A 12,620-nucleotide genomic window follows, 5' to 3' on the forward strand; every position below is an offset into this window, starting at 1 on the left:
TGTGCATAATTATATGTACACATATAAATATTTTCAGAATCTTTGAGATCTGAAAATACTATTCCCGTAAAATTGTACTAGGTCTCAACTAAGGACCGGTTTCATCTTTGCAGATAAAGAAACATCAGTCAAGAATCATATGGATCTTAGTTAGGAATGATATCAGCCACACATATAATGCCCACCCACCCCTCCAAATTAATCATTTAATCTACAGAGAGTAAGTATACAAACTTAATTACTACCTAATAAATGCATTTTAGGAGCACCCGTTTATTTATGCACTTGGTGAATTCTATGAAATAATGGATAACAACAGCAGTAATATCAATTAGAATATCTTGGAATGTACAACCACCAACAGCAATGTATTATGATTGAAATACCGTCACATAAGTTCACCAATGTGTCAATATTTGCAATTAGATCAGTCACCGGCAAGAAAACAAGTATGCAGCAAGGTTAAGTACTGAACAATAGCCAGGTCATACAAACATAGAAGGCTGATCACAACTATGATTTTCGTGCAGAATGTGGATGCATCGATGAGTGTGTCAGCGAAGTTGGATCCACTCGGATGAAGAACATAAATTAGGCTGTGCAAAAGAAAAAGAAAAACAGTATAAGAGGATTATCACAACTTACACCTACTCGGTTCTTAAAATGATAAAGGGCAGCCCGGTGCATGTAGCTCCCGCTTGCGCAGGGTCGGGGAAGGGTCCGACCACTCGGTTCTTAAAATGATAGCATTACAAATTTGTTTAGCAGCAAACTAAATCAGCAAAATCCACTAGAACTTATGATTTAAGTAACAAGGTGAATCATGTGACCAGGATACACTGATTAAAATCCACATTGGGCATAACACAAATGGCATATTCAAGGTTAGCTCATCAAGGTGAGGAAAAGAAGTAAATAATCAAAAACACCATCATCGAGGAAGTATGGCAGAACATACAAATAGAGATCAAAATCCCCGATATTAATCAAAGCATCGTGCAAAGCCATTAATGACTTGCCAGGCTGCACCCTTCACTGATTAACTATGATTTCACCTTTGATTAAATCGTCAAGCTGTACAATCAAAAAATTGTTGTTAATAATCTGCATCTGGAACAGTGGAAGTAGTTCAAATGAACTTCCTTGAGAACAAAACCTTTACAGACGCACATTATTTAATTGTCATTACTTATGTGCATAGCTGAAGGTTTAAAAGGGATCCACATATAGCATTGGCCCTCATTCATGATAGTGAAGAAACTATACTGCGGAATTCAATTTCCTGCAACGACTTTAAAGGATCTGATGCATGAAGGATCCTATGTGCCATTTGATGACCCACATCTGGGGTGTGGAGCAGCTGTACAGTTATAGAAGTGGTGCTTCTATACCATCATGATGTATGGTTATAACTTGTGAGAGACAGAATCATAGAGTTAAAAAACAATGGCCAACAATACCTTTGACTGTATCCAGTACTGTTGATGACAATGGATAATCCCTGAAGGACATTATCTCAGCATTTAGCTCTGACTTATTGAATGAGGTCCTCAGTTTTAGGATCTTACAGTGCACCACCTGAAAAAACGTAATAAGAATCATCAAGACTTGAAATATATTTACTTACATAGGGAGGAACATAACAAGGATCATTAAGATTTGAAATATGTACACATCTGTAGGAAACATTTTTTCCTAAAACCAGGTGTAGCTACTCCCACATGCCAACTATTACAACATAGAGTATAAAGCACATCGTGGAGTACGTGGCCGAGGTACAAAGTAAGTAAAACCACCTATGTAGTATATTGCTACTATCTTTTAGGGGGCATGCATTATTTTGGACATACTCCTTTTTATGTTCAAACATATATGGAAAATTGATCTTGCAAACCAGTGCATTTACACCCATGTCTCATATACAACTAGGTGATCTCACATACTAGCACTATCAACTCTCTAAGTCATGAGATTAGGCATGTCGGAATAACTACACCCAGATGTAGGGAAAATGTTTCAACCCGGTGTGGTTACTGATTCGGCATGTGGGAGTAACTAAACCAGTTGTAGGAAAAAGTTTACAACTGGTGAACATGCTGAGTATATAACGCACAAGAAAGTACATACATAACTGTCAACTACACGTCTATGATACCCCTGTCCGCCCACACATACTCAAACACCATCAAGCAACCAAAAGACAAAACGGCTGATCTTGTCCTCCAACTGATTTGTTTCAGAGAAAGAAGTATGTGTAAGTTTTTTTTACTTGCTCATTTTCAAGGGGCCATACCAGCTTTAACAGAGAATCATGTATTGAATCTCTTGCTTGTTAAGAGCTAAGCTAGTAAAAGCAGAGTTACCCTTCTTTATAGCAGTGTTAGCCGTGGCCTAGTATTCCAGGGGTTTTTAAGGGTGAGTTCCACCCCATAACCACTCAAAGTGGCAGCATCTGCAACACCAATAAAACCACAAAAGCTAGATGTAGCCTGACATCCATATGGCAGAACAGGTCGCAAGACATATTTGACTTTTCCCAGTAAACAACATAAACAACAAATTAGTCACTTGCAGCTTACAGCAAAGGAAAAGACATGAATATGGCAAAATTAGAGAAGCAAAAGCAAGACGTAAAGGGTCATATGATGGCAAAAAAAACTAGATACAGCAACTATTGTTTTCACACAAATTATTGAAGATTTAGTCATGAATAGGTAAATTAGATTCACCATTTGGAGTGATAAAAGAGCATGTAATAAAAGCAGATTCAATTTCACCATCAGAATAGGACACATTTGACTATCTACAGACCGCAATTTTGTTCAAAGTTCAAACCATTACACATGTAGGTCTTGCCCAGGAAGAGGTTAATACATATAGAAATTATATAGGATCCATATAGTAGGATAACCAAGTACTAATCTATCACGCGGATATTTGGCATGATCAATTCAACAATATATATTAAACTTCTCATAAATATTATTATTGATATGACTACATTCAGTGCTCTTACCATCTGGAAGATGAACTCCTAGTTATTAGTTTTATCAACCAGGAAAAGCAAGAAGCAATAGGCCGTGCCAAATATTGACAAGCAAAATATTTTGGTAATCTGATATATTTACCAAAGTTGCAAAGGCTGCTGTTAATTGATTAAAAGCAGATGAGTTTAAAATGCTTATTCAGGGTCACCATATAACGATGAAGCGAATGTATGCCAAGTGACCACTGTGAACCGGTTATAAGCAACTTGCCACAAAAATAGGTTAAAATGAACTGGGGTAAAATATCAATTCACGCGGCAGTAGACAGAAGCTACAATACTGTAGGACCATCCACCTGTCCAAATTACTAAACAATTGAACATGCGTCTGATCCTCTTGCAGGCTAAAATTACAGAATATACTCAGAAATGATGATGGCAAAACCCATTAAATGTACCAGCCCCATCCACATGTCCAAATTGCTAGTTAATGACTTGGAGTGTGTCCGATTCTCTTACAGGCTATTATAGAAGAATATAAACATGGCAAACTAAAATCAGACTCATTGGTCAGTCCCAAACATGGATTGACATGCAAGTAAGCACTAAATCGCACATCTGTGCTAAGTGAATAAGTATCGAAACAGGAGAGCATTACCATCTGGAGATCCTGGCCCTCTCTGTCAGAATCTTCCTGATCTCCGCGCTCACAGCCTGCCATTACATAAAGGATAGGTTAATAATATATTCAAAGTAAGATCAGCTATTCTCAACTATAGCACACAGCAACATGGTGAAGCTGTACCTCTCTCTGTGTGATTAGCTGACTGGCATTGTATTGGGCAACCACATCTTTGAGTGTTTCATGAACAATTGAAGGCGACACTCTCTCATTTTAATTCTCCTGTCTTGTACATAGTTGGAAGTCTCTCTGGCATGGGTCGTGTAAGAACACGAAGACCAATTCACACCAGCCCAAATTATCAAGCCGTATCAAATATGTGCAAGCTGTAGTGTAAATGCTACTTTTGCAATGAAAAGAAGTGCATGATCACTGACAAATTAACAAGTCAGAATGATATAACTTGTTCAGCATCAGCTAACCGTCTTAAATCATCATGGTAACATATAATAATGAAGCAAAAAAAAATCACTTGTGACTGCTGTTAACGGATTCAAAGCAAATGAGTTGAAATGTTTATTCTCAGGCAATATATAATGGTGACCGCTGCTAATAGATTAAAAGCAAATGAGCTAAAATGCATATTTACAAAGCAGTTGACACTAGACAGTCCATAGGCTACAATGTTGTAGGATTTCATAGATCAACTGACATGGGTTGCATTAAAATCCAAATGAATCAACATAAATTGACTCCATCAATGCCAGGTATGCCGTAGCAGCTGTTGTCATGGAAACTGGAGACTAGAAATGATAATGGCAAACACATTACATGTACCAGACCCCACCCACCTTTCCAAATTGCTAAACATTTCAGATGTGTCCAATCCTATTACAGGCTACAGTCACAAAATATGCTAACAAATAACAGTGCCAAAACCCTTAACATGTACCAAGATCCCATCAACCTGTCCAAATTGCTAGCTAATCACTTGACATGAACCAGATCCTCTTATAGGCTACACTTGCGGAATATGAACAGCATGGACAACTAAAAGCAGACCCTTGGTCGGTCCCAAACATGAATTTCACACGCAGGTAGGAAGTAAATAACGCACCTGTGCTAGGTGAGGAGGGATCAAGACAGGAGAAAGTTACCATCTGGAGATCCTGGCTCCCAGAGGTGCTCTCCACGAGGTTGGATCATGTGCGGACGTTGTAGATGATCAGCCTCTCCATGAGGTATTCAGATGTGTCAAATCCCCTTGTGCAGGGGCCATGGTTTTCAATTTAAGTTTCAGAAAAATTTCAACACCAACCGAAATCACTGAAATTCAGTGAATTTCAGTGATTTCAGTTTCCATTTCAGCCAAATGACTGAAATATTCACTTGAATTCAACTAAAAATTTGAAAATTTTAAAAAATATTTTGAATTTTTTTGGAACTGTTGTGCTATACTGAAATTGTTGAAATATTTTGGCCGAAACGTAATATTTCATTGTCTGCTGAAATTACTGAAATTCAGTGAATTTCAACAAAATCTCACTGAAAGTGAAAACCATGGCAGGGGCTACAGTTACAGAATATACAGAGAAATGAGAATGTCAAATCCTTTACATGTACAAGACCCCATCCATTGGCCTAAATTGCTAAACAGTTAAGATGTATGCAACCCTCTTAGATGCTACAGTTACATAATATGCTCAGAAATAGCAATGACATAACCATTTACATGTAGCAGAGCCCATCCAGCCTGCCCAAATTGCTAAGAATCACTTTAAAATGTTGCCCTATCCTGTTTCAGACTACATTTCCAGGTTGTCAACGGCATTTCCAAGTAAAATCCAACCCCTTGGTCGGCCCCAAACATGGATTCAGCACGCAGGTAAGCAGTAAATCAAGCATCTGTGCTAGGTGAAGAGGGATCGAGACAGGAGGAGGTTACCATCTGGAGACCCCTGCTCCCGGAGGTGCTCTCCACGAAATTGGGTCCTGGATGATCGGCCTCTCGAATCCACCCACGGGATGAGGTACGATGCGAGTCCCCTCGGGGTGCCTAGACCTGCACAGAGCAACGCCAAGGGCGACCAGAAATCAAGGCCGGAACCGGACAAATCGGGGCGGCGATGGCGCCGCTCGCCTCCGAGGAGCAAGGTTGAGCGGCGGTTGGTTACCTTGCCCTCGACCCCCGGCCTCGAGGCGGTCGAATACGATGGCCTGGTGGCCGCCCTCGACCCCCGGCCTCGAGGCGGTCGAAGACGATGGCCTGGTGGCCGCCCTCGACCCCCGGCCTCGAGGCGGTCGAAGACGATGGCCCGGTGGCCGCCCTCGACGTCGCAGAGGGCGTTGGTGCCGAGGTAGAGCGCGGCGCCCCGCCGCCCATCTTGACCGGCGGGCTCGACCCCGCCGGCGCGCTCGCTCGCCGGAGACTGGGGTTTAGCTAGGGTTCTCGATTGATTTGGGGGAGAAAGGGAGGAAGGACCGAAGGAGACGAGGCGGAGAAAAAATAAAGAAGCAGAGCAGTGGGTGGTTAGCTGGCTAATCAAGATCTGACGGCTGGAATAGTTTGCCGATTTTCCAAGAAGAACGAAATCACGCAACGCTGGATCCCGATCGGGCGGCGGTCCTACCACACCATGTCGCTGCGCTTTTACGTGCTGTCCTTGTCCATTCCCCCCTTCCTCCATGTGAATACATCTACCGATGCTACATGTTACCAGTGTGTAATAGAAACAAAGGAGCAGCGGCATAAAGGCATCTCCAGTCATTGGCCCCCCCAGGACGCATAAAAATCGCCCCCTAGGAGCGAGCCGGCGATACACTCGGCGCTGGGGGCGGTTTTGCGCCCAGTCGTCGCCCCCAGCTCGCCCCAAGGCGCCGAAATTGGCCCACTTTGCAGCCCAATTTCGGCGAATAAACGGCCCATATGGGCGAGAATAGGCCCATATTCGGCGTGGTTTCGCCGTGTCTCGGCATTCAATTATCAACACAATTATTTCTTATCACATATTTCATCACAGAAAAATCAAATACTTCAACAAAATACTACACTGCGTGGGCAGTTCTTCCATTATCAACAAAATACTTCAACAAAAACCAAAGAAGGAGTGCCAAATCCAGAGGTCCTGTGTGGCTACCGCCTCAAGCACCACACTGCAACCGCCTTTGGCGCCTTTGTACATCCCCTGCCAATCAAATGGGCAGTTCTTCCATTTCCAATGCATGCAGTCGATGCTTCCAAGCATCCCAGGAAATCCTCTTGCTGCATTCTGGGCTAGGATCCGAGCAGTGTCTTCCGCATTGGGTGTTCTTAAGTATTGTGGCCCAAACACTGCCACCACTGCCCGACAGAACTTGTAGAAACACTCTATGCCGGTGGACTCGGGCATGCGCCCATAGTCGTCGAGTGAATCACTAGGAGCTCCATATGCAAGCATCCTCATCGCTGTCGTGCACTTCTGGATGGAGGTGAATCCAAAAGCGCCCGTGCAATCCATCTTGCACTTGAAGTAGTTGTCTCCCGGATGGAATTCACAATCCTGAGGAAGAGCTTTCGGCTCATCCGATAACGGCGCCGAAATGTTCTCTCGCCATGAAGTGGAGCATCGGCGAAGTAGTCGGGGTAAAGCATGCAGTAGCCTTGCAGACGATGTCGGTTCTTTGCTTTCACCCGCCCCGGCGCCGAGCCACCTCGCCGCGACTTTTCACTGCTCGCCAGCAGCTGGGCGAGGGCGGCGAGCACCATCAGATGCTCTTCTTCCTAGACGTCGGTCGCGGCTTCCTCCTCCAGCAGCGCGGCGAGCTCTTCCTCCTCATCCGAGTCCATTGCCGAGACGGGCAAAACGCCGAACACCTTGCGCTCGGTGGCCGTGAACCCGCCGTTAAACCGCGCCTCCGCGGCCGGAAACTGCGACTGGAAACGCCCAGCTGTTGCGGGAGGGGTTGCCGCGGCGAAGCGCTGCTATTTTCCGGCGGGGAATGGCTATCTAGCGGAGTCGGGCGGCGGCCGTCGCCGGGATACAGCTAGTGGTGGCCGAGGGCGCGGGGGGTGCGAGGCGAGTCGGGGAAGAAAACCTTGACTTTTCCCCTGTCGGTGTGGGCCAGACGTGCTTTTCCCTAGCGCCGGAGCCCCCAACGGCTCCCCAGTGCGCCGGGTTCGGCCTGTGACCGCCGGGCGGAAAAAAGGTCCGAATCAGCGATTTTCGGCGTCCTGGGGGCACGACTGGGCCGTTTTTTCGGTGCCGGCGCCGAAAAAGTGGCCTGGGGGGCCTGTTGGGGGCGCGGCTGGAGATGCCCTAACATGCAGCAGCAGCTGGCAGCATGCATGGCTAGTACTAGCTAGCTAGTAGGTACACTGTTCGCATGTACTAGTACTATAGGCAGATACCATTTTTTATAGAGACAAGCTCATTGAATGAAGGAGAGAAATGTTGTATGCGGGGAGGGGAGTTAGGCAATGGGCTAAACATGCACGTTTATTACCGCCAGCTGATCTCACTAATGTCGATGCAAGAGCAATTTGGTTTAGGCCCCTCTCGATGCTTCACCTTATACAGGTGCTAAGCCTTCTACGTAGACAAAAAATTTGATGTGGCGCCGACAGCTGGTAGAGTCATCGGAAAAAATGGGCGGCGGCGCGGCGACGAAGGAGGCGGGCGAGGGTTTGCTGTTGGATGGGGAGAGGCCAATGTGCCACCAACCAGCGGACCCGGGGGGAGGAGAAGGCGAGCGCGCACGCGTCCGTCTCGTGTCCGCGCCAATGCAAATCCGGCTCAAAAATGAGCCGGAAATGAGTCGCCCGTCGACGAAAAGCGGACGTGTGTCTGTTTGGGTCGGTGTGTTGGGCCGACTTTTGTGTCCGCGCCGACCCAAACGGACGCCCGCGCACGAAATAGGTCGCCCCGTTGGAATTGCTCTAAGTTTTAACCCGGGGAAGAAGTTTTTTAACCCATTGAATCATGGCTGATGTCAGCTATTTCGTCTCATCTGTATGCATGCATACTTAAATCATTTAAACTAAGTTTACTCGTACTATGATGGAATGAAATAGTGGGAACCGCGTCGTTCGGTTATGTTGATTAGAAACGAAACGATCGGACGTTAGTATTGTCATTTGTGTAAATAGCATGATAATATAGGTTTCCAGACTTGATAACTGAGGTACAAACACACGGTAAATTTGACCGTGGAAAAGAATAGTTGAAAACATAGCACTGATAACTTCCGTGTAAATAACGTGATAATATACGCCCCGGACATGATAACTTAGGTAGAAACACCATGATAACATTGATCCATGGAAAAAGTTACAAATAATATTACTCTGGTAACATCTATGTAAATAACATGGTAATACAGGATCCTGGACATGATAACTTATGTACAAACATCACGGTAACTTTGACCCATAAAAATAGTTGTTGAAAATATACTCCGGTAATATCTGTGTAAATAACATGGTAATATACGAATAACAGAGTTGATAACTTACTTAGCTCATGTATGATAACTTTTGACCCAGAAAAAAAGTCGTCAAACATGCTAACATGAGATCTAGTTTCGAAGGTCTTGCCGGGATGGATTTTTTGTTTGTGAAAATGGATTTTAAAAACAAACAGACGGTTTGAACTGCGGTAACTATTTTTTTGCACAGGGTTATAATTGTTGATTATACACCCCTGATAACTTCTGTGTAGAATGCATGGTAATATATGCACAATGATAACTGACATACTGACTTGATGAAATATACCTCCGGTAACATTTATGTGAATAACATGGTAACTCACACATCGCAGACCTGATAACTTATGTGCGTCGGTTCGGATAACTTTGGCATATGGAGGGGAGGGGTTGATGAAATAGCATGGTTGTCGCTAACCTGATAACTTATGTACCTCGGTGCTGGTAACTTTGGCGCGCGTGCGTGTGGGGGTGGGGGGTGGGGGTCTGTTGGCTGGGGTGGCTGATGAAATATCCCCTGGTAACTTTTCTGTCAATAGCATGGTAACTCACACATCGCAGACTTGATAACCTATGTGCCTCGGTCCTAATAACTTTGATATGGGGAGGGAGAGGGGTTGATGAAATATCTCTTGGTAACTTTTGTGTGAACAGCATGGTAACTCACACATCGCAGATATGCTAACTTTATGTTCCTTGGTCATGATAACTGTGGCGAGGGGGTTGTTTGAAAACATATCCCCGATAACTTTCGTGTAAATAGTTTGGTACTATACACATCGTATACGTGATAACTTGCGGTGACTTTAACCTGACTTGATACGAAGGTTAGAGAAACCAGGTTTATGCCCCGGTAATATCTCTGTAAACAACATGATAACATATGTAGCACATGCATGATAACTTACTTAGGCCAGAAGTGGTAACTTTTGAGCCGAAAAAATTATCGGAACATATCAACATGAGATCTAGTTTCGAAGGTCTAGTTGCGACAAAACTTTTATGTGAAATATATTTTAAATCGGACGAATGGTTTGAGCTACGGAACATTTTGGAGTTTTGAAATAGGAGGAATCTAGGATGACACCAACTATTATGTCCTCTATTTCATTTGCACATGGGGAGAAGGTTGGTTGACCATTTTTATACCCCAATAATTTCTATATAAACAAGACGGTAATTTTTATGTACCATAGACGTGATAACTTACTTGGCCTGGGCCTGATAACTTTTGCCCCGGAAAAAATGTTGTCGGAATATATCAACATGGGATCTAGTTTCGAAGGTCTCGTCGTGACGATTTTTTTATGTCAAAGCGGTTTTTCAATCTGACCAACTGTTTATGCTAGAAAGTATTTTGAAGTTTCGGAATAAAAAGAATCTTTTGATGACATCATCCTGTTTTCATAAGGCATATTTAACCAACGGTTTGCATGGGATGACAAGATGCTGCATGAGCTGGCTGCATGCTCTGTACCCAGACTGCATGCACATGTGCTTGTTAGACAAGTGATTTAGTTATGCTAGGATCTATGTTCGGATCTGATGCTTAACATCCGACTGGCTGGACGTTAGTCGCGTCCATCTCTATATAAGCCGACCCACATCCCCCCTTCTCTCTCGTCTCCATCCCCACGCTCTCACCTGCTCACCAAACACGCCACCCCTCCGTCCCTACGCGCGACTCCCACCCGGCGACGAGGCGATGGGGCGCAGCGGGAAGCGCGTCAAGCCCCACAGGGATGGTTTCCTCGCCAATGAGACCATGAAGGTTAACGTGATGACGCTCGGCTACAACTCCAACCTGGAGGACGAGGCCCGCCGCCTCCAGGGCAAGCAGGCGGAGCTGCTCGCCCTCGACGCGGCGCAGGCGGAGGTGGCGCGGGCGCAGGCGGCTGCTGCGGAGGCTATGCAGGCGGCACAGGAAGCAGCGAACGGCGGAGCGGCCGTCAAGGCGGCAGGCGGCGCAGCCGAGGACGGCGCGGCGGTGGCGGGAATCTAAACGCCACGGTAAATCCAGTTTCAAGATTGTCGTACTGGCAGGATCTATGTGAGATCAGCAACTCATTCGTTTTAGTTTTCATGCGGAGATGGAGGTTTCAGTAATACTAGTAGTAGTCGTCTTTGTATGTGAGTGGTGATCGGGGACCATGGATCGTAGCTAGGTGAGAATATGAGTGTACAGATTTACATCCATTATTTCTTTTAAAAAATGAGTATATAGTTAAAAATGTTAAATTTGTACATTGTGTATCCCTCACATATATTATTAAATACATTGTCAAATTTGTACACGGGTGCTTCAAAAACAAGTATATTGCACTCTAGAATTTTCCACAGATATATATTCCTAACCATATAATAGAACCAGTATTATAATATTTGTGAAACCATATGTTTTAGAGATATCTGACATACATATGTATGAACTACATAAATTAGACAACTATCAAAAAAATTAAAAAATCGTTAGTAAGTATAAATTAAGTTCATTCCAACACTTAAGTATGTTTAAATAACATACAATACAAATATATAATAAATAATTAAATAATTAAAAAATATACTCCTTCCCATAAAAAAAGTATACTCCTTAACACAACAGTATATTAAGTATAAAATTTTATTATAAAATATGTATATATCAAGAGGAGCGGGGCAAACTGAAATTGGTGACTCAAATTATTTTTTTAAGATCTGTACACCCAAACTTACAATGTTGGCTCCGCCACTGTCCGGGACTCGATCGGAGGACAGCCGACTCTATGTTTTTCTCTTTGAACTGGTTTACCGAGACTGCTCGTTATGAAATCAAGAAACCTTGATGCATAGTTTGATATTTGGAAACATTATATTTCGATCGAGCACCAGTTTGTTTTCTAAACCAAACTTTGTTGTCCAAACCAAACTTGTTATTATGATACGATGATAATGTGCTAGCGGTTCATCTTCTGATCGAACTCGTTATGAAATCAGCAATCTCACCATATTTTCTAGCACGGCCAAGAACTCTGTGTCTGAGATTGGTGCTCCGATTTCACCGTTTTTTTTTTCTTTTTTTCCATATGATGGAGCTTAGTGGTGGTTTGTAGTTCGCTTGGACCGATGACATTGTGGTGAACGCCCCTCTCCTTCCCTCATCTCTGTCAGATGCATCAACAGAGCGACAGGCGCTTCTTGGCACTTGATTAATGTTTACTGACAAGATTTCATTCTTGACTGATCTGCATTTGTTATCTATGAGTTCTTTGGCACTTCATTAATGTTTATTCTCCAAGTTCATACTTATGAGTAGTATTGCATTCTTGGCCAATCCGCGATTGCTATGTATGAATTCTGTTGCTGTCCCATTGTCATCCTGGGAGACTTTAATTTGAGCAGCCCTCCATCCGTGGAAGATAAGACATGTACATGCCTGGTCGTAGGTGCACATGGAGCAACGAACAATTTAATAGTGCTTTGGTCAGATTAGATAGGATGTTATATAACCTGCAATTCGGTGAAACATTCCCTAATGTCATCCTTCAGGGGCTATCTTCCTCGGCGTCT

At 43.8% G+C, this 12,620-nt stretch overlaps 1 pseudogene; it reads right to left on the reverse strand.

The window, feature by feature from the left end:
- Nucleotides 1–6: 6 nt before the first annotated feature.
- Nucleotides 7–6,107, reverse strand: LOC119283880 (annotated as a pseudogene).
- Nucleotides 6,108–12,620: the final 6,513 nt, after the last annotated feature.

Source organism: Triticum dicoccoides, chromosome 4A (genome assembly GCF_002162155.2).
Source record: "Triticum dicoccoides isolate Atlit2015 ecotype Zavitan chromosome 4A, WEW_v2.0, whole genome shotgun sequence".
In the NCBI taxonomy this organism is placed as follows: Eukaryota; Viridiplantae; Streptophyta; class Magnoliopsida; order Poales; family Poaceae; genus Triticum; species Triticum dicoccoides.